The sequence below is a fragment of the Lonchura striata genome, chromosome 14 (assembly GCF_046129695.1).
Source record: "Lonchura striata isolate bLonStr1 chromosome 14, bLonStr1.mat, whole genome shotgun sequence".
Taxonomy (NCBI): Eukaryota; Metazoa; Chordata; class Aves; order Passeriformes; family Estrildidae; genus Lonchura; species Lonchura striata.
Window position 1 is genome coordinate 9,453,710 of NC_134616.1, and position 23,168 is coordinate 9,476,877.

The 23,168-nt window shown below is 38.4% G+C and overlaps 1 long non-coding RNA gene across 1 annotated transcript in view; it reads left to right on the forward strand.

Moving 5' to 3' along the window:
* The window catches only part of LOC110480443 (uncharacterized), a 204,759-nt gene that overhangs the window by 63,203 nt on the left and 118,388 nt on the right, over nt 1–23,168 (forward strand). The window contains exon 2 of the long non-coding RNA XR_013340819.1: nt 97–220. This is a non-coding gene — a long non-coding RNA (uncharacterized LOC110480443). The remainder of the gene's footprint in view (nt 1–96; nt 221–23,168) is intronic.

Sequence of the window (23,168 nt, forward strand, 5' to 3'; positions counted from 1 at the left end):
CTGCTATGGAGCTGTTTCATTTTGTCCTGTGTGTCTTTTATCAATGCTTTCAACCATGTTGTCTGGTTTGAGCTGTTAATTTGTGTTTCTTTATAGGCTCAAGAGTTCTTTAAAGAAGCTGGATAAGGGGACATAAAAATGGATTGACGAGCTTCTATCTGTCCTCCTCTAATCACTGCCTACACCAGAGGGATAAGGTGAAGAACTTGGCTCTTTGGCAGTAAGTTGAAACAAAATTCTATCACCTGTGGTTTTTGTTGGCACATTAACATTTAGCTGTTATGTGGTGTAGGTCATTATCCAAAAGGGTGTCATGTAAGAGGTCCTTAGCTGAGTGATCTTTCCTTGGTGCACCTTCAGAAAAGTCCTGGTAAAAGGGAGCTGAATACAAGTGTTGGCCTTTTGAAATTCTGCACCAGGTAACAATTTCCTGGACTCAACTTGGGTTTTTTGGAGTGAGGAAAGAAAAGAATGTTCACTATACCCTTCCCTGTGAGGGTCTGCCTATGGCTCAGGAGAATAAGGAAGAGCCAGGGAAGAAATCTGTACAGCAGAAGTCACATCTGCAGGTGTTTAAATTTACAGTCCTGATTTAAGGTTTCTTCATGGGTGTTTTAAGGTCTGAAGTGTGCTAATGCATATAAATGTAGGTTGTCATCCATCAGATGTCTCTCTTTTGAACTTCTTCATCTTTCAGTATTAATAAGTTAACACAATATCTGACCAAATACCTTTTGATTTCTGGCTATTTTTGAACAATATTGAGGCATCTGGGAAAGATATAGAGGCTAAAAAAGCCTTATTCCCACAAAAAGCAGTCTGTATTTTAAAAAATTTTGAAGTGAATTAGCATGTATTCAATTATTTAGATTTCTAATTAGTAAAGTCTTTAGAAATCTTGATTACAACTGTCAACAATAATTCTGTATGTATTTTGACTATTTAAATTTCTCTCATCTACATCTATTTTACATTGTATTTTTAACTATGCTGCAGTTCAATGAGTGCTGTGAGCACTCTCCCACAGAGCTCTAATTGCTTGGCTTCTGCAGATACCATATCAGCACATCAGTGTTAATGCAGCAGAAAGCAAGCACCCTTGTGTCTCTACAAAGCCAGTATAAGATATTTCTAGAATATACTTTTGAATTGCTTTTTCTTCATCTTATTTTAGATAACACTTCGACTTAAATAAAACTGCCTGTAGGGCATTGTAGATTGATCAAAAAGGCCTGTATTGTTCTATTACTTTTAATTCTTGGTGCTGCAATAAATCATTTTTGGCCAACTTCATTTACATTTTCCAAGTTCTTAATTTAGTTCCAGCATAGGATTGTCACAAATTGAGGAGTCAGAGATGTGAGGTGAAGAGTGGGGGAGCAATGTTTATTGAAGCAGTACATATAGCAGAAAGGATTTTGGATGAAATATGGAATTAGAAGCTTTTTAAGAATGAAGCAAAGGATTTTAATTTCCTTCCAGTCTGTATGAATCAACAGAAATGTAAAATGAGGGCTGAAGTGTGGGGTGGAAGGAAGATTATAAGACACACAGTTGTTAGGTGCATGTTTGTTAGTAAAATTTTGACCTGCAGTACTCAGATTAAAATGCCTGTGTATCTTCACATAAATGCTAATCTTTAGCCTATGCCTTTGGAAGAACTCACAGGGAAACTTTCAAGGACTTACTGCTCTTCATATAGCTTTCCTTCTGAAATGGGGTATAAAATTTTTCTTTGGTTGTAATTATAGAAAGCAATTAACTGCTTTTCCTCTGCAAAACCGAACAATGATGTTCTTTGACTAGGTACATTTATTGAAAAACTAATATATTAAGCAAGCTGAAGATTTACCTTTTTCTTCTTCCATTTAATATAAAAGTGTAACTTTGCAATCCTATAATTATGGCTTCTCATTTTTGGCATACAAATTGTTGGCAAATGGTTTTTCATTTGTTCTTTTGTGCTGAAATGTAGAATCTAGAAAAATTGTCTTCTTCTTATGTATATACAACACAATTTGATTTCTGGGCATCTTAAATCCTCTTCTAGCTTGTTTTCTCTGCAAAATTGTGAACTACTGGAATTTTTTTCTCTAAGAAATTGATGAAATGAACAATTTCTTACATTTGCCCTGTTAATTTTTTTCAACACATTTATTTAAAAAAATTAATAGTCTTTTCTGGGTGTAGGTGTCTAGCTGATAATCACAGAAACATCAGGGTTGGAGGAGACCTTCAAGATCATCCAGTCCACAGTGAACCCAGCACCTCAATAATCACCCCTAAACCATATCCCCAAGTGACACATCAACTATGAAACCTTCAAAAACATTCAGTAGATGTTATGTGGCATAGTCTTCACACAAAATGCTAAAAACAGGCATGAAGTTTGTGAAACCTGTTTGGCAAACAGATTCAAGGTTTGCTGTTCATCAGGAAGAAGCCACATGTCTGTCTTGTTCAGAGAAAGAATTATGTCAGTGGGGTTGGGAGGTGGAGGGCACTGTTTCGTATCAGAGTTGCAGTGCTCTGGGCAATAGTGTGCAGCTACTGGGTGTCAAATTTCTGCATTACAAACTGTTAAAATTCTTCAGTTTTCATGAGAATGAGGAACCCAGCAGACACTCCCAAATTCAAGACAATGGAAGTCTTCTGCATGTGGGCAGACACAAAGACTAATTTTAGCCATGGAAGGACAAATATGCAGAAAGTAATTGTATCAACTATTATTAGATTATTATGCTAGAAAGAGCTTTGTCCTGTTGTATAAATAGAAAAGAATTCAGAAGATATTATATAATTTGGCAATTTATACCTGGCAGCCCATAACTTCAGGAGTGTCTGCTGTCTTTTTGTGATGGCTCATCAACTTCGGTTTTGAAATGTGAGATCCCAGAAGTCTGAATTTTTTAAAGAATGTAAAACAACCAAAATTAAGTTCCTGCTAGCTTTATTTCTTCATTTTTCTGGAAAATATAAATTTATCTCTAATATTAAAATGTTCTAAAGTGGACATAGTTCACTTATTCTACCATTCACTGCAAATGTAAAAGCTAAATATTCTATATTTTCAGTGTGCAAACCACTGTGGAGCTGAAAAATGCAGAATCCATTTTAGAAAATGATGAGAAATGTTTTATTTGCTGCATGTCATAGGTCAATTTAGATAGTTTTAGTTCTTAGTAGAGACATATTGATTTTCATGCTTTCCCTATTAGTTAGAATGACATATACAGGATACCAAGTGTGAATAGCAGCTAAGGTTCATTTATCATGGTCCCAATGCCAACAAAGACCTTTTTAACACTCAGAAAAAATGGCAACAGAATTTAAAAAAGGCCAATATTCAAATACCAACTTAATTGACAAGCACAAAAAAGACTGCTTTTTCTCTAATTTTAAATATTTTTTTATTGAAGATGTGTCTGAGTGCTTTGATAGCTTAAGTAGCTTAGATCTGTTACAATTATATTGTAAATCATGAATTAGGCCAAAGAATGCTATTTTTTGCTCTCCCACACCTCTGAGCTCAGCAAAAAGACCAGCTTACATGTGTTGTGTTTAAGGGTATCTTCTACAGCTGATCACACAGATGTGCCAGATGTGTCAGTGAGTCCAATGAGCTAAAGCCATTCTTGTCTTCTAACTCCAGACATTGTACAAGAGCAAGAGCACAAGGTTGGGATATTTTACGTAGACTCTCTGACAGAACTAGGAAAACTGTGTCAGAATTTATTTATTGAACTAGTGTAAGTGGAACTGCTGGTTTTCAGCTGCTTCCTTTGTGAACATATGTACTTTGACTTCTGAAATAATTCATTTAAAAGGCCAGTATTTAAGGGCAAATGTAAAACCTGTCAATAATTCCTTAGACACAGTAAGTGTTACTTTATTTCCCCATTTAGTGTGTATGCATTTGTATGTATATATCAAAATACACAAACACGTGCATATGATTAATGTCAATACTACTCTTTCAAAGTGATACAGATTATCTTTCATTTATCCATTTGCTTTTATGCATCTTGTTATTCAATATTGTAACTCCAAGAGGTCTGAGAACAAAACATTTTAAAGATAGACCATGACATTATGCAATGGGGAGCAGCCAGCTCACTGCATCTCACAGAGTGAGAACTGTTTTACTCTTAGAAAAATAAAGGCAGGAAAATCCCCTTATTTCCAAGATAGCACATCAGGACAGACAGAAGTGAAGAGGCTGTTTGTAGGGATTAGGAGGAACAGACAGTGGCTTTTTTTCTGGAACTCACAGTCTGCACTGGTGTAGGAGAGCAGCAGGCAGGTGTCGTGTGGGTGCTGTGATTTACAGGAACAAAGCAGCTGTCCCTAGTGAAACAACATCAGAGCTCTACGAGCCTGGTGACAGTTCTCTCCATCTCCCTTTTGTCTGTAGTTGTTAACAGTCCTTGGACAGTGTATTCAGTCATTTTATTTCCTTTTATTTTCTTAGAAGCTAAGAGTTTTCTGAACATAGTAGACATATGCAAGTGTGCTTTAGGGTAAAGGCCTGGGCATAGGGATAGTAGAGTTAACACTGAAAGCTGGCTGCTGGCAGTATTTCCATTAGGCTCCAGTTCCTTTCTGCTTCTGTATGTGCAGTCTTGCCCTGAAGGGTTACTTTAGATCAGGTCATGGTTAGGAAAACAAGGAGCTGCAGAGTTTGGCTGCCCAGAAACATCTCAAAGTTTCAGAAAAGGATACCAAAGGTCAGCATGGTTTGACATGATGCTGCATGGAGCAGGGCCCTCTGATGGGGTTTGCTGCTGATGTAGGCCATTAGTGGTGGCTAAAGCAGAGGCTGCTGAGGCCAGTAACCTGCAACTACTGAACAAGACTGCTTCTGATTGATGTGTACCAGTGGGGTCCTGAGCACGTGCATGGGCTGCTTTCAGCACCAGGGGTCTAGATGTCAATGTTGAGGTCAGTTTGGGGCTAGACCTCACCTTTGTGAACATCTGCAAGCATTTGCTGTTTCCAGAAAGTGCTAATGCAGTAAAGCATCTGCTCTGATGTATTGCTCCTCTGCCCACACAGCACACATTTTCTGTGGTCATGTATGATTTACAGAGAGTTTTGACACACAGTTATACTTAGAGATTAGTAAAATTGCAAATTGAATGTCTCATTGGTTGCTGGGGTTTTCTTAGTTCAGAGACATTAATGGCTGGCTTCTTTCTCCTCCTGTTTTTACCTAGCTTACATTAATGTCCTTGTTTACTTAGCTTAGCTTTTGGATGTTGTAGTCTTTCCTCTACAGCAATCTCATCTGGGAATCATCTCATTCTAGTACTTCCCCCCCCCCCACCCCCTCCTTTATTTTGTTGGGTTTTGTTTGCTGGTTGCTTGGTTTTTGGTTTTTTTGCAATGGGCATGGAAGGGTTACATTTCAGGGCCTGCTGCAAACTCCCTTCTTGCTACAGACTGCAGTAGGAAGGGTTCACACATCAGACTCTTGTTGTTCCTGTTCCATACTTTTGTGTGTTATTTTATTGCTGTGGCTCTTTGTCTTCTATTTGGTGTTTGTTAGGTTTAGAGTTTGGAGAAGTACAGCACTTGTGATTTGAACTTTTAGGGTGGGAACGTGAGGTTTGCTTTTAGATCCTCATTCCTCTAGTTTTCATGAAAATGCAGCAAACTTAGAAAATCTTCAACTTGCTTTGGGTGTAGAAGAAATACTGAAATGCTTAGAGTGGGTTGATTTTGTGAAGTAGGCACTCTAGAATAAAATGGACTTAAAGGACATGAGCAATTCATAAGAAAAATTGATCTGTCCAGCCTGAGAAAATTGACACTAAAATTTAAACCAAATAAAATCCATCAAATTTTTTCTTTATTTTTCTTCTGGAACTTCAGTGCTTGTGAAGACTAGAGAACACTAGAGATTGATTGATTCAGTAGTTCAGTATTGTACAAAGAGCATTTTCTTATGATCCCATCTGAAATGTCTTTTAAGAATATAGACTAGCAAAAGTATAAACTAGTGCTAAGAAAATTCCCCAGAATGTCCCAGAAATAGGGATGGTTTTCAGAAGTAGCAAATTGATGCAGGCAGGTCTGGAATACCACATCTATCCCAACATATAAATTCTCCTTAAATAAGCAATGAAATACAGCATTTACACTTCATGGAAAAAATAATGAAGAAAAAGATATACTTAATAAAGTGTAACCTTTCAGAAATAAAAAAAAGTACTTAAGCATTTATTTAAAAAAATTTTATCAGTTCTAAGTATCTATTGGATTAAAAAAAGACTGCATTTACATGAAAAACATGGCCTGGGAAATGTTGTCCAGAAATGTACCATTTTCTCCTTTAACAGAAAGAAGTAATTTATCTCTTCTCAAAAACAGACTCCAATTATAGATTTTGTACATGTTACACTCAGTATGCAGAAATCTGATCAGATCAAAAGCCTACTCACAGGGCACACCAGAATTACTTTGGAACAACAGCTTGCAATCTTTATGTAAATTCAAATGTGTCTCTCTATCTTGTTCTTCCAGTGTTTGGTGTAGCATGAAAAACTGCATACATCGTCTCTTTTGAAGGGAAATGACTGATGCAATTTTAATAAAGGTTACTAACAGCATATTGTGAATCAAATTCTATGAAATAGTAAGAGCTGGGTGGCAAAAAATTTTACCTTGCAACACTGCAAATTCTCCTAGTAGAGGAAAACCTGCCTGCAGAGTATGATCTCTTCCCCATAGTGGTTCAGAAGGCATTAAAATTATTCTGATTCAAAATGTGAAGATTAGTTTATTCTAACTGATTTCTAGTACCAAGTGGAACAAATTACTTTAAAATCTTCCTACCACATTTTCAAGGCCACCCTTGAAACTTGTACTTTCCTTTTGGTTTTGTCCCTCTGGCCTGAAGGTCAGATAGAGCTTGCGAGGTCTCAGGGAAAAATGTGCTGGTCTGAATAGAAGCACTGAGATGAATTTGGGTAGGGGTGAGAGAGTTAAAGAAGGTCTGCTATGAAATCACCCCATCCCCCAGTCAGATCAAGTTAACTAAAAGGTTGGTATGTGAAAAGTGATGCTTTTTACCTTTTGACATTATGATTCTTAAATAAGTGAATTGTCATCTGGGGTACACAGCAAAACTCCACTGAGTTAGGTAGACTAATTTTCAGTTACTAGGAAAAGAAGAAAATTGTCCAATCTGGCGGTAAAATGCAGGAAAGATGTGAAAATGGTGGAAAGAAACCACTAATAATGGAACAGGAGCAGATACAGAGAGCAGGCTGATGGACTGCAATGTTTCTTTCATTAATCAGATATGTTTTGGGGGGTGCTATAAAACTGTTAATTCTACAGTTTCCCCAAAAGTTGTGCTGTAATGAATGGGCTCAGGCACAGGTGTTTGCTGCAGTTGTTCCATGCTGAGGTGCAGTTCTGAGCACAGCCCAAGCACTGTGACACTGAAGGTACAGTTGCCAGGGAAGAAAAACATCAATGTGTTACAAGGGAGGATGATCTGTGTCACTCAGAGAACAATAAAAGAAGTTTCTTTGAGCATGTTTTCACTCCAGAAATTCTGCAGGAGTAAGAAATATTAGTTGGGTCTTGTAGCTCCATGGGAGCTAAAGTACTTCCAGGCCATGTGTTTGAGAGGGTGACTTTATAAATGTCACATATATATTCCAGAAAAAGAAAAAAAATGCATTTCGTTTTTATACTGTAATCATTGTGATTTGTGTGTCCTGTGGTCCTTTGTGTGTCACTTGTTCAGAAGTGGCACTGGTTGGGCTGCCAAACATTGCCCATTTGTAGCCACAGGCTGGATGCTGCTCAGCTGGAAACCTAGTGCCTGTGGATGTTGCAGTGGGATTTTGGCAAATATAATTGAATTCACTCTACGGTCACTACCTGGCTGGTTCATTGGTAACTACAACCCAGTATGTTCTTACTCAACTGCAGTTATTTCTGTGACTGTCAAAATGGTATCCCCAACCCTATTTAAAAGATATTCTACTCTTGCAGAGTGGCAAGAGAGAGAAGTTTGCATCCCATTGTATAAATACCATAGGTTGTAAAGGTTTAAATTGCAAAATAATTGAAGTCATTGCTGAGATGTGTTTTTATCTGAGTGCATAGATACTTGGGAGAAATGCAGAGATCTTAATGTAAAATGTTGTATATTCTCAGTAATTATATTTATAATCTCCTGTACCAGCTTGCATTCTTCCCTCTTGTTTTGGGTTTGTTTTTTTTTTTTTTTTTTTTTTCTTTAGGCTTGTCAGAAGACTTTACACTTATTTTAATGGTAGTTATTTCCTCAATCCACTCTAAACCATTATTGTTTGAAGTGTGCTTCTCTCCAGCTTTCTTTCTGAATTATCGATTTATGTTTGCATTTTCATCTGGTTTTGACCATTTATGCAGTGCTTTGGGAATTCAGAACTGCAGATGAGGAAAAGTGTAATGTAAAAGCAAAACAAATCAGTGTTGCCATTTCAGGATTTTTTTCTTCTTGTTTGAGTCTCTGATACCTCTGCTCTGATGCTGCTACTAGGAGTGGAAAGTATCATAATCAATGAGAAATCAGGCCTCTGATGCATTCAGGTAGCAATGTAGCACAAACAAGAGCTATCACTGAAGCAAGTTGCTCTGTTGCTCAGATGTACTCAACAGAGAAAAGGAAAACCTGTTCTGTGGCTGTTGGGAATTGCTCCTTTCGTTGTTTGCAGATAATTCCAGCCACTGCATTGGTGTCAAACCATCCCAACATTTCTGGACTTGAGCATGCTGTCAGTCCCTTCATGATCATCTCTAGGGCTGTCAAAAGGCCAAACATTTTGTAAAATGTTTACTACTTTTGTTTTCCTTCTTGTCTCCTATCCTTTTACCTACTTTTCCCCTACATTGATTGCAAGTGAAGAAAACGAAGCATGTTTTCTTCTGCAAACATCACTGCAGACAGGAGAGCAAATAGAGACCTCTTTAGGGAGCTAGCTGGTAAATTATAAACCTCCACAAGGAGCAATTTTGGTAGAAAAATGCTTCATAAATAAGCAATATCATTGTGTTCTTTATGCTACAGAAGCATTTGTGCATTTGTCTTTGCTTGCCATGCAGAGCTGTGTAATGTTTGCAGTAATCCCTGTTGCAGTGCTGGGCATGGCTGAGCTGCAAGAGAACCGTCTCAGTGGCAGCAGGAATCCTCAGCAGAAGTGAACTGCTTACAGTGTAAATGGCAATCAGCTGCAAAACCTTCTCTTTGGAAAGATAATAAAAATCAATAATGGGCCTGCTAATGTAGAAAGGACAGCAAGAGGCAGACATTTAATTTAGTTAAAAAGTAATCGGAAAGGAAAGAGCCAGACTAAATAACCTGTATAATTAAAGAGTTTAAAGGATCTTCCAACTGGAGTGTGCTGCTTTTATGTGTGTGGGAAGTAGGAAACATGTATGTATATATACTGAGCTAAATTTAAATTTTTTTCTGGCACTACCAAAGCCTTCAGCAAAGGAGGTTCTGCTCATGACAGTGATGCAAATATTAAAGCAATTCAAAAATTATTGTTATATAGAAATATCAATGAGTACCTTAAATGCTCTAAAGACTGAAAGAAACAGGAAAACTCACATAGAAGAAAAGGAAGGCAGAGAATGGGCAATGAATAAGACACTTGCTGTGAATTGATAGAGGAAGAAGAAAAACTGGCAGACAGATTGTGACTTTCTCAAATGTCATTTTTCTTAACATATTTCTCATTCTTCTAAATAGCTCACTGGGAGGCAGTTTTGGACTTGCATGCACCCATGCTTGCAAATAGAAATGAGTAAGAGTCTGGCTCACATCCCCTCCCACAGTAACCACACCATGAGTCTGGGTTGTGAGGAATCAGACGTGATGTACCAGTTTGCACTGGTCTCCAAAAACATGGGCAGGACCTACCCTCCACTGTCCACTCTCCTGTTGGGTGTGGGAGCACCTGCTGGCATGTACCAGGCTTTGGGCTGCAAATTTCTGCTTGGAGTGGATGGGCAGGAGCATTCTGCATTTTGATTAGCTGCCATTCATTCATTTGCAATTTTATGATTAGATGTGATAAATGAAGGTCTTTCAGAACTCTGCCAGTTTTTCCTGTTGTGGGCTGACTGTTCTTCCCTTGCCTGCAGCCAGGTCCAGCTACTGGAGGCTCACAGCCTTTGCCAGAGAGTCCAGTTTTGTTGCCTTGATAGAGTGAGCATCATTTTTGCTAGGATATTTCTGAAAGGGACAAAGTCTAGCAAAAAACCCTTCCCAGGGAAGGTATTTTATTTTTTCTGTTGTTTTAAAATTAGTATGTGAAACAGGTTTTAAAAAATTGTCAGGCTCATGCACAAAGCAGAAAGATGAATAAATCTTGAAGAAAGCACTAAGATATAAAGTGCTAAAACATCTTAATGCAAAACTCAGCTGCTGCTCCACACTAGTAATGCTTTAGTAACTCAGTTGGGAGTGGGAGATTTCTCAGAAATATGACTTTTAATGAACATTTTGCAAGATTTTTCAAATTCCTCCAAAGTATACAGTAGTGTTTTTGTTAGAGGTCATCTCTCAGCAGTAGCACTTTAATAAAGTACTGGTCTTATATTTAACAAACCAAATTCAAGTCTGAGAGAAAGGTTCCCAGGACCACTCCCATGATCCCTTCTGATCACTGACGGGATGGATGGAATTTAGAAGTCGTGACGGTTTGTTCCAGCTTGTCATATTTTGTGTCAGTTTCTCAGGTACTTCTTCTGAACCATCCACAGTGTTTTCTCACTCAATCTGTTCTCACTCAATCTTCATGTTCTTCCTGCAATAATTACAAGCTGTTTATGACAAATTGCTGTGCAAAGTAGCAATTTTTTCATGTTTACCACCACCACTTAGCTCACTGGAGTGACTGTTTGGAGAGGAAAAAGAAAAGTTGAATGAATGTAGACAATACAAAATCCAGCTTTGCCATGACAGCAGATGCTACAGATGGATTTTAGTTTCCCTTAGAATCATAGAACTGTTCAGACTGAAAAAGACCTCTAAGATCACCAAATCCACCTGTTAACCCAGCACTGGCAAGTCCACCACTGAGTGCTACATCTGCATGCTTTTTGAACACTTCCATGGATGGTGATTCCACCATTTCCATGGGCAGCCTGTTCCAATACTTAACCACCTCTATGACCCTGTAAGATAACCCTCTGGCAGCCAGGGCCCTGTTTCCTCAGTGTGAGAAGGCACAAGACTCCTGATGAAATGGACCAGTCACTGGTATCACTGTGCTGATGCCTTTTTGCCTTGAAATTAAGGCTGTTCTTCTGTATAAGTTCTGCTGTGTATTGCACCTGAAACCAGTGCATGAACATCTCTATCTTCCTGTTGTCTATCTCCTCCAGGAGCAGGCTTGTTACCTGCCTTGAGATGAGACTGCTCAGCAGTGCTCCTGCCAGCACTCAGCCTCCCCTTCCCAATTTCCTTCAAACTGACAGCCCTGGCTTCAGGCCAGTGGCTCTCACTCCCAGTTTAGTAAAGACATGCTGCTTTCCCACCTGGAATGGTCTTGCACATGAGGGGTTTGATGGAGCAAGCTGGGCTGCTCCCTACCCACCACAGCTTTCAGCATGTCTCTCCTGTGGTTGTGTAATCACTTTATCCTGTGCCTAAACAACACTCTTGTCTCTAGGCATGAAGCTGGGAAAGCCTTTGGCTTCCCCTGGCTACATCTGGCAGTGCAGCTCTGCTGCCATCATGCTGGGCTATCTTCCCCCAAGCAAGCTCCTCCTGCTCTGCTCTGCCCAGTCCCTCTCTGCCTGAGCAGCCAGTGCCCTTAATCTGCTGTCAAACACCTCAGCTTTAAAACAAAAATGTGAAAACAAGTGGAGAACTCTAAGAATGTGCTGGGGACCCTTTTAATTGCTCTGGGGACCTGCATTTGTAATTGCCTTAATTTCTGTAATATTGTCTTCTGCTCCATAGCAAAGAATTAGGGCTTGTGTATAAAAATTCCATCCTTCCAACTTCAGATTAAAAAATTTAGAACCATTTTAGAGCTTTAAGTCCCATGTTTCAAGGTGTAATATTTAATTTGAAATAAAGTATGTACTGTGATAGGCTCTGTAATAAGCAAGTGACTGGACTGTTCTGGTTTCCTTGACGGTCTCTAGCTGCTCTCACCAGGTGTGTGCTGCAGGCCCAGCTGGGTCCAGCTCTGGGAGATTCCTGTAATCCTAAAATTGAACCTCTGTTGGTGCCCAAGAGTTAGCTAATCACATCTTGGGGTGTTCTACATGTTACTTAGACCACTTCATATTTTATAGAGTCCTTAAGAACAACAGTAGACAAGGCCTGATTGCACGGTAATTATGAGCAGGAGTTGCAGTAATTATGAGCAGGAGTTGCAGTACAGCCCCAGCAGAGCCCCCTTGGCTCCCTGAGTTCCAGCCAGTTCCTCTGTTCAATCCTGTCTGGCACACTGTGCCTGCACTGGCTGTGCAGGAAAGCATTGTGATCAGAGATACCAAGGGAAACTGAAGCATTCACCTTTTTCAGAGCCAGAGATCTTTATGGTAAAACATTTGTGGAAGAGGCAGACTCATTGGGACAGAATTTGGGAGAGGTAGTGTGTTCTGGTTTGGGACAAATTTGGAAGGCAACTTCCAAAGGGATGTTTTCCTAAAGGGCAAAATTCAGCGGCCCTTCGGGAGATAAACCTCCTTCAAGAAAAGTGTAAAAAACATGTGTATTTAACAAGCAATGTACTCATAAACATTAAAAAAAAAAAAAGGAATAATATTAAATAATGGAATCTCTTGTTGTTCTGAAGAGATGGCAAATTCAGAAAGTCCTTTTTGTGAGGTGTGGCTTGGCTGGCTCAGTCTGTCAGTCCCTCCTGTGCAGGAAATGTCCCATCCCAGGCCCCAGTGGGCCACCAGTGTTAGCTCCTGGTCTGAAAGCTGCAGAACTTATTTCTGGGCTAAACAGACAGATGGGGATGCAATTCAGCATCATGAAGTCACCCCAGGACACAGTGGAAAGATCCCAGGAGCTTCTTTCAGTGCTGGAAGTGAAAAGAAGTAAAGACTGCAATGATCATGGAGCATGAGGACAGGTAAATGCAAGGATGAAGACAAAACAGACCTTTATGGTCCAGACTTGTGAGCTGGAGAATGGGCAAGTGTTGCATTAGAGCTGGGAGAGGAAATAGAATTAACTGGATTGAGAGAACTGTGAAAAACCAGAAACTCAACAGCACTGGGTAGTCAGAGCTTCTGCAGCAGGGACATGTGGCTTTGCTCAGTGAGTTGAAGAGAGTAGTGAGGGAAGTCAGGGAGCGAGGTAGAAGGGGAAAGCTCTGAACAGATGCATCCCTTTTCCATAGGAAAGGATTGTGTAGGTGGGGAATAAGCTTGCCTGGATCTGGCTTGTTGATTCTTGTGTTTTGTTGCCAGTCATTTAATTTTAGAAAGAAACAGGACTTGGAAATTTAACTTGTAGGTTACTCTGCTGGATTTGGGTATTCCTGTTGTGGTTTTGCTTTAGCACCAGACTTGGTAATTCATATCACAGAATGATTGAATCTTAGACTCTCAGGCTGGAAGGCATTTAGGGTTATCTGGTCCAACCATACTTGGCAAAGGCACATCCCAGAGAAGATGGTTCAGTATCTTGTCCAGCCAAATCTGAAGTGTCCAGTGTTGAGGAATACTGGAAACTAGACCTATCATAGATGTCTGTATGAAATTTCCCTTAATTTCTGTCATTACCTTGGTAGATAACTAGTACTTGGATTCTCAGTCCTAAAAGATACTCTCTAAAATGTAGATTTGTTATTAGCTGGGGTTCCAGTGCAGGGATGTAAGCCAAGTAATAAAGTTTATATACATTTTAGGACTTAAAAGTGAGTTGCAGTTTTATGCTGACAGCTGTCGTGACTGATATGACTCAGATATGAAGGAATAGTGGTATCAAAAATAGATTTGGTTTTGTGCAAACAAGATTTTGATATGGTTTAGTCTGATAGCTGTTTTATAATGAAGTTAAAATAAATGCAGAGTTATCCAAATGTGAATAGGGTTCTTAATACTTTAAGGTAGAGAGGAGGAAAGTTCATTTTTAGCAGTACTTTAGGTATTGTGTATTTTTATTTTATTATAAATTAAAATTATGTAAAAACACCTACAACCTTGGACTTTATTGCCTTTTTATGTACTGCACTAAATAAGCAGAATATTTTTATTAGAAATGCTTAGTTTAAAAGAAACCTAAAGGTGAGAGTGGAAGCTGGATATCTTCATTTTAATGGTAGTAAGGAGATTTTGCTCCCTTTATAGTCACAGTGAGAAATTAATTTCTCAGAGTCAATAGTCGTGGGGTAATTCAGTGTGCAAAAAGGGGCAGAATATAATTCCTTGTATATGTTGGCAGAAGTTCTTTTTTTTTTTTTTAATCTGTATTTTTTAAAGAATCCATTTTTAAAAAAACAATGGGAAATAATCCGTATTGTGGGGGCTGCAGCACATTTATAAATGTAACTGCTTTTGTTACCAGGGAACCTGTCTGACTCAGCTAAGCTTAGCATTTCAGCAGCTTGTTCTTTCCTCCCATTCCTGTTATTCTCCAAATGATTTTAGGCACATAATGACCTAATGTACTTTATCAAAGCAAGAAGGGATTGTCATGGATTTCTTTAAGTTTTGGTAAGTGTACCAAATTTCTGCATCTTGTTTCCTCCAGGAAGGTGTGAGGAGGCAGACACTCTGTGCTTTACTCCAGTGAGAATTACTGGTATTTCTGCCTAGCTGCACCATCAGCTCACACATCAAGGGCATAGAGCAAACACATCAGGAGTGTGGATGGAGCAAGCAGGACCTTAGCAGAGCTTGGCAGGTTTGGAATAGCTCTAATTGTAGATAACACCTTCCTTACTGTGTCCCATCTCCAGTCTAAACTGGAGACATGTCCTGCAGGGCAATTGGCTCAGTTTGATCTGAGCTGCAGTTCAATGCTGATTATCTCCATTAATTGTCTTCTCCAAAGCACAAACAGCCAGTACAATCAATGTTGAATTTATTCTGCTTCCCTTAGCAAAGGTGCTCCATACATGTCTTTGGTGAGCAGACTGCCGAGAAGGGATGGGGGTCTGTTCACTTTGCTGCTCTCCGTTCTTCCGGATTTGGTCACAGAGCAGTGCTCCTCCCAAGACTAAAGGTACCAGGTTTTCTGCAAATTATTTCATAGCATCAAAGCTTACACCATGTTATCTTTGTATTTTCCTTATTTTGTTGAAATTTCTGTACTATAATCTCTTAAACCACAGTGGCTTATGCTCATATTAAGTGTGTAATAGTAGAAAATGTAAAAAAAAAAATCGTGAAAAGTTTTAGACATTGGTGGCCACATAGAAGATATTCAAGTTCTTAAGAGTTTTCAGTTGAAAGAGCAGCTGGTTTACAGTTGGTGTCCATAGAAGACTTTTAATTAAAGTTGTATCACTTCGGGGTAGATCTCAAAATACAACATTGCTCAAATTTCTTTTACAGTCAGCAGACCTATATGAGAAACTGTAGATAATTCCCTAATGGTCTCTGGTTGTTTCCATAGCAGTGTTCTTTTAATTGTCTATATTTACATCTTTCTTAGCACTACAATACCTTCAAAAGCGTTTTTTTAAAATACATTGTTAGAGCTACTTTCGTTCCCTATTTTGGTTTTAGAAATTTGCAGGAAAACAGTTGTTTATTGAGGCCAGGTATGGAGAGCCTGATCAGAAACCTAAACAGTCACCTGTAAATGTGACTTATTACCTTTTGCTGCTCAGAACTTCATTCCTTTTGAAGAATAACTTTTCTTGTTGTCTTTACCATGCACCTGCCAATTCTGCATCCTTCAGGCAATGGCCTCTGTGCTGAATTTCAGAAAATGTGTCTTTGAGGAAGTCTTCCCTGTGGGATCTCTCCTAAAGCTTTTATCCAGGCTTTCTCCAAAAATTAAAAAAATCTATCTCAGTTTCCTTTCAATTATGTCTCTCTCTGACATCCTCCTACAGTCATTTCAACTTAAGCTGTGCAATTAACCCCATGCAGTAAGTCTCTAAAGAAAATAGAGTTATATTCCACAACATTGTAAATCTGGAGGAGGTTTCCAGAAAATTCTGGTAAGGACTTTGCATCAAAATTTTATCAATCTGTCAAAAATATTTGTCCTGCTACTGTGTTTTCAGGCCCTGTGCATTGCTGAGAAATACTGAAATTTATAACATGAGGCCTTTGGCTGACAAGCTGTTGGCATAGCCAGTAAAGCCTTTCCAAAAGCTTTCTTCCTCTCAGGTTATTTCCTTACTGAGCTTGCAAGTACAAAAGCAGTGTTCTGGGCTAATTTCAGGATTTGAATATCAAAGTCCCATTCATTGATTATTTGTAATTATTATGTAACTCAATGCAGTCTTTAACAATGCAGAAAGAGAGACTTTTAAAATTTATTAGTTTTTTTGACTTTTCAGTTGCTTTAAAATACTGGGTTCCTTCAAGCTATATTCTACACAAAAAAATAACAAAGTTTAATTAGCACTTGAACTGCTTTTTGTTGCTCTGCAAAGGTTTCATTGACCCAGCCTATTGAAATAAAATAGAAGACAGGTGGTCACCTGAAGGAGCAAATCAAATGACTGGGCTGAGTCCCTTCATGAGTGGCTTGTCTTGGGAAGATGCAAGAAGAGTTGGAAAATGTGTGTGAGGACTGCCCTGAGGGGTGGGTTGAGAATTCAGATCAGGCTCTGATATCGAACAGGTTCTCTGGGCTTAGACTGGATCTTTCTGGAGCAGCATAAAGGAGTTTTAATGGAAATTAAAATGAAAATTCACATGGGATCATATTAAATTTTAAAAATATTTTGGAAATTTAGAGCAGGGAGAAACAGAAAATATGTTCTATTTACTATCATTATGAATCTAAGCATTGTCAGTCATGGGCAAGTATTTAATTTAATATAGACATTTCAGCTTGTAAACAGTATAACCTACAGTAATGGCTTTATTACTGGAAGATATTTTTCTGAAATTAAAGGTTAGACTTCAAAATTATAGCTCTGCAAAATGACATATTTCCACTGATACATTCACTGTGTTGTGCCCCATTGGTATTGGTGGCTTATGTCGATCATTCCAGCAATCAGCACATTAAGTAGGGCATGATGCACAGGGAGAGAAGTTAAAAATGAAATAATAAATGCTCTTGTCTTAAAACTAGAGGACTTTACCAAAGTCTGGTGAGGAATGAGAGATTCCTATAGTCCACAAATTCCAGCAGGCATTAGCACTTAGCAGGGTGAGGCCCAAACTAGTAGTAAAAGTGGTTTTACTGGTAAAAGTTGATACCAAATATGGTAAAAATAATTATGAATTTAACATCTTGGTGGTTTATGTGCAATTTACCCATGAGGCAAAAGGTGTTTGTTCTTTGCCATATGTTATTGTGACCAGTGTGCATCTCTGTAAAATGTTATGTGTAATAATGGAACTAAGAACTTGTTTGGCTTTGCCTTGCCTTATGAAGCTCCTTGTAACCCTTCCTCTTTGTACATCGAGAGAGAAACCTCTTATTTACTGGAAATTGATTTAAATCCCAGTGAAAATGCAGTAAGGTAAAAATAATTTTAGAGGATCGAGTCTGTACACAATTCTTTAATTAAACTGACCAACAGAGGTTGTACTGTATGAAATTACCGGTTTTGGTTACTCTGTTCCTTTCATTTTCTTACATACAAACTTGGCTTGTAAAAGAAATTCAGGAGAGTAATTTTCTTACCATGTGTTAGCCATCTTAAATTGACAGCAACGTCAGTGCAATTTATCTTCAGTACACATTTCCTCATCAGAGTTGTTCTGCTGCTAATAGGTAAAATTAAGTTGTATCCAAAGACTTTTTAAACTGTTCACTCATTTTCAAACCTTCTATATGTAATTAGTAGTCATTGTACCATAAGAAACCTTCAAAACTCAGCTTGTGAGTCATAGACCATGGCCATGCTGGAGAATGCTGAGAAGTAAATAACTCCAGTAAACATTTAATTTAGATTTAGTAATTGATACAGAAATGCTTAGGGATGTTAAGCTGTGTACTGCAGGAAGGAAAGGCTATTAACTGAAGTAATGCAGTTAGTTTAGCAGAAATTAAGATCTGAAAATGTGAATATTAATTGAAGTTCTGATTTCCAATTCTAAACTAAACTAATTAAGTTGTTATTTAAACATGTGAAATAATTTCACCGTATTATATAACTTGGGTGTTTTACATTTTTTGGAATAAAAAATAAACTTGCTATAATAAAATTCTGGGTTACTAATGTGCAAGAGGGTGGTGGGTGCAGTAAAATTCCTTTCTGCACATTCCACAGTACATTCTGTTGTTTTCTTAAATCCACAAATAGAGCTGAATGTATCTTGAGGGATGAACCCCAGTTTCAGTAAGAAAATACCTGAGTTCTGGTTTAATTTTTGAAGAAAACTAAGAGCTTTAGGACTCTTTATAATTTCTGTTGCTCAACACTATTCATCTGAGAAGCAAAGACAGAGGAGAGAATTTTTCCTGTTTGCAGGATTGATTGATAAAGTGAAGAGTTATGGAATGGATTTTTCAGATAGAAGGACCTTAAGAGAAAGAACCAGCAAGCATGTGAAACATTTATTGTGGGCTATAGGAACATGGACAGTCAGAAAGCTCAGTAGATATTATCCAAGTTGCTTCTGATTTTCCATCACCTTCACTGATTGGAATGTCAAGCCACAGATCAGGGCAATGGTTGAGGGTAGGAATCTTAAGGGCTTTTAAAGTAAAAAGACTTAGAATAGATTCCTAACACAGATTTCAAACCTCAAATGTGTTTCTGGGTGCTGAAACTCATTCCCCTAACACCTCTGTCCCTGGCTGCTGCTACTCACTTTAATAGACTCTTTATGCTCATGTAGGATGGATTGCATGGACAGAGAAATTAAAATTTACTTCCTGAGAAGACAGAAGTATCATATAACCTATCTGATTAACTGTGTGTTACTCCAGAATTACCCTCTCCTTTATTTAATGGATCCTGGCTTGCATGTCTGAAAAATTGTAATGTACCACTTCATGAGTTGCTCATTCTTAGAAGTCCTGTTGATTCCTTCAAGGGCTTCTCCAGGAGTTAGTGGAGGATCTACACTGATTTATACAAGCTGAGTCTCCCCATGCATATTTGCTTTGAGAGTTATGTCAGTTTTTGGGAGGTCTTACAACTGTTAGTACTTAAAACTGGAGTTCATAAATTCTTTATTATATTTTACTTCTCAACCATTATTATAACAATCCAGTGTTAAGAGCTGCAGATGAAACAGCAACTGCTATTTCTTGCAATTGTTTTCATTTTGCAGATCTAGTGTCCTACAGAACACCATAAAATGTTTTTAACTTCTAGAGAATCAGAAAAGCGTTAAAAACTTACTTCCAGAATTTAGGTGGATGGGCAGCACTCCAGACCTCCTACTGGTCAAATAATACATACTAACTATTCCTGATGTTAATAGACCAATACCAGAGGGACTCCATTGATTTCAGTGAAGTCGTTTAGCTAAAGATGACCTATGTTCATTAAAATAACAGAAAATCGCATAATAGATTTTTTTCTTTCCTACAGTCACTTTGTTACTGCAAGGTGGTTCATCCTACAGAACTGGGATCCAAACCCTGAGTATCTCACTGCTCTTGAATCTTGACTTTCAGTTCAAGCTGTTTAAAATTTACTCCATGAAATCCCGCTCTTAATTGAAGTTTGCATTTCAAACATTTGCAGAGTTTGTGTGCATTTCTTAATGTCTTTTAATAAATGAGTGCCAGTGCCTTCATATGTCTCGCACTGGTGCCAACAAAGAGCAGTTGTTAGTATTCCCTAAGTACATTCAGAAAATATGAAGGGGTGGCTTGCAGTTTGTGTGTAGAGGTTTAAATGAAGAAAGAGCTCTGTGAATATCAAAGAGAACTGGAGGGGAATAAAAGATTTTGGAGCTGAAAACAGCATCTTTTCCCTTGTGCTCTTCTATTTTTGTCATCAATACACGCACATATTAGTTTTGCAGATAAATTAAAAACAAGTGTAAAAATGTTATTTCAGAACTATAAGAATTTCTGTATTTGCAAGTTCTGAATGATAGTCTTCACTGCAGCATGTGTGTTCCTGGATACATGAAAAGAGAGAATTTGGTACAGATACAATGTGGAAGTAGTTGTGAATGAGTCGTCTTATCTGGATTTTTTATTTATATATAGAGTATTCAAAAGTATTCCTTGAGTAAGTTTTCACAGGAAGGGAGGTTTTTCCTCAGTATGGGAGCCATTCCAGACAAGGCACACATTTCTGTCTCTTATTCAAGGCTGGCAGAAATGGCAAAGTTCCTGATACCTAATCCTTTTGGTCCTGTGTTCTCTGAACAATCCGGAAATCTTTGACAGCTCAAGTAATAGTATTTTGATGATGCCTAGTGAAAGGTTTTTGTTCTAACACTGGGCTATTCTTGCAAATGTTTCACCTTTCACTGTGTCCTGGTTTTGTCTGGGACAGAGTAAATTGTCTTCTCAGTAACGAGTGAGTGAGTGAGTGAGTGAGTGAGTGAGTGAGTGGTTGTGTGCTACTTGGTACTCAGTTGCCACCTGGGGTTCAGTCACTCTGGACTGCTGATGGGTGTGTATTCTTGTATAACCCAAGTATCCTTTTCCCTGAGCTTCTTCCTATGCACTGGGGACCCAAAGGGATTTTAAATCTCTTCTGTGTTAGTGCAGCCTAAAGGGGAACTCATTAGGCTTTGAACATTTGCTGATATACAGCTCCTGCAGCTGTGTCCTTCCTACCAGTTGAGTTCCTGCTTCTTGCTGATGCCCTGCTAGGTGAGCTCTGCCTGGCTGGGTGTGTGTGAGTGCAGGGAACTGTTCCCAGAGTGGGCTGCAGCTCCCAGCCATACTCGGGTTACTGTCTCACTCTCCCGAACACTGAGCATTTCCTACTTTCCTACATCTGAGATTGTCTGTGGAAATCTCTATTCTTCCCACAGATACCCCAGACCTGTAAAATTGACTTTGGCCCTTTGGAATTTCCCCTGGACTCTTTCTGGAGCAGTAATTGTCATGCTTTTATAGCTGCTGCCCAGTGGATAATTTCCCAAGATGTGTGGCTTGTAAGTCTTGTACTGCGAGGCAGAAACACGGAGCTAATCCCCTCCTTTACTAAACAAGATAGACCTGGCTGCTAATTCTTCTCTTGATATTTGGGGTAGTGGTGAACATAAATCCCATTAGCATTAATAACACTGAAATGTATAAATCCCTGCTATGCCACTGGGAGCATTGATTTCTCAGTTTCTCTAACCTCCCTGCTTCACTATCATCTTGAAGCTTCTCTTCAGCTTGCCCACCTGCAACCTCCCAACCTATACCTTGTGTATTTCTGTGATGTCCTTTCTTGGGATTTGACAACCACTGTGAATTATTCTGCCTTCATTTTGCAGACCTTTGTATTCTCAGGTTTTTGTACTGTTTGAGTAAACTCTATTTAATCTTTTAATCTCTATCTCCATTTGCACATTTAGGCATCTTTTATGATTGTAACTTTATTAAAATGTTATTGTAATATGATTCAATAATACAGTGAAGACATCATCTATCTACTCAGAAATGGGTAGCCCAGTTCTGTGCCAGATGTATTCTGACAGGGCCATCACTCAGCAGTGCCCTGGTTACATCCTCTTGTTCAGGGCCTGGTCATCTGGGCCTATTTCATGTCTCTTACTTGCAGTAGTTCCTAATGTTTTCTGTTGTCCATCTGTATGTTTGATTGTTGGTTTTTTCCCTCCTAAGTCTGCTCTCCGGCTTCCTTATCAAAACACCTCATCTATGTTATACATTAAATATAAGCAAAGATGAGACAATGTAAAAATTCAATTATTCTTCCTCTTTTTGAATTTACCACACAAGTCTAGTGTATATTGTTGCATGATAATTTAAACAGTCATCAGTAGCTAGAGACAGAAAACCATAAAACTATAATGAATGGGTTTTTTGAGCATCTTGAGGTTGAAAATCATCACATACAACAATCTTTGCTAATAGTGTTCTTTTAGAAGCTCAACAAGGCTTGCAAACCTCTTTCCAAGAAGCTCAGTGTCTCAAATTGTTTGAACTCAAAAGATTTCACTTCTCATCAGGTCCTGTTTTGCACTTTTGTTTAAGTTCTGTGTTTACAAAAGGAGGTGGCTGCCAGTTTTGCTAGTCCTGAAATCCTTAAAATCATGTTTGCACAGTGTATCACAGCACTTTGTAAGGCTGAGTTATCTGAAAGTTACAACTTGTCCTTTTTTCATAAATAGTGTCTCAGATATTGGAAAATCTGAACAAAGCTATCAGCCATATATGCAGAGCCTAAAAGCACCAATGGAAGTTTTCCACAGATGCATACTGGTGCTAAAAAGAGACACTTCTGAACTGGGGGTCTATTTCATTGAAAGGACAGAGGACATCCTGGCTGTATTTAAACAGCTTCTTTTGAAAAAGGAAAGTACTGAGAAGAGAGAAGTAGGGGGAAACCAGTTTCAGCATTTAGATTTTTAGATCAAGTACCTTGCTGTTGATGGCAAGTATGCTTAAATGGCATAAAAGTCATTTAAGTGGCCATTGCTGAGTTCTCCAAATCTCTTAGAAAATGAGGGAGGAAGGGTGGTTAATTGGAGTGATATAAAACCAATTTCTAGCTTTTCTGATGTTTATTTTTTGGAAGAAGAGAAACACAACAGCTTTTTTCATTCATTCTGCAATGCAGTCTCATTGTTTATGCAGGAACAGCATATATGGTTGTGTGTGATGATGATAAAACTATACAGGCTGTAAAATGGCAGAGCCTGGAAAACCATCAAAGGAATGTGAAAAAAAAAAAATCAAGCTACCCAACCAATATGATATGTCCAAAAGGAGACTTAAAAGATCTTCAGAGTCACATTTTGCATATTTTTATCCTTTGTATCTCTGTTTTTTCTGTTTTATTTACATTTTATGCAATCTCATATTTTTCTTTCCCCTTATCATAATGTTTTTAAATACAGTTGCTTCATGGTTAGATGGAAGGCTGGAACCAATTTCCCATTGCTGTTTCTTGTGG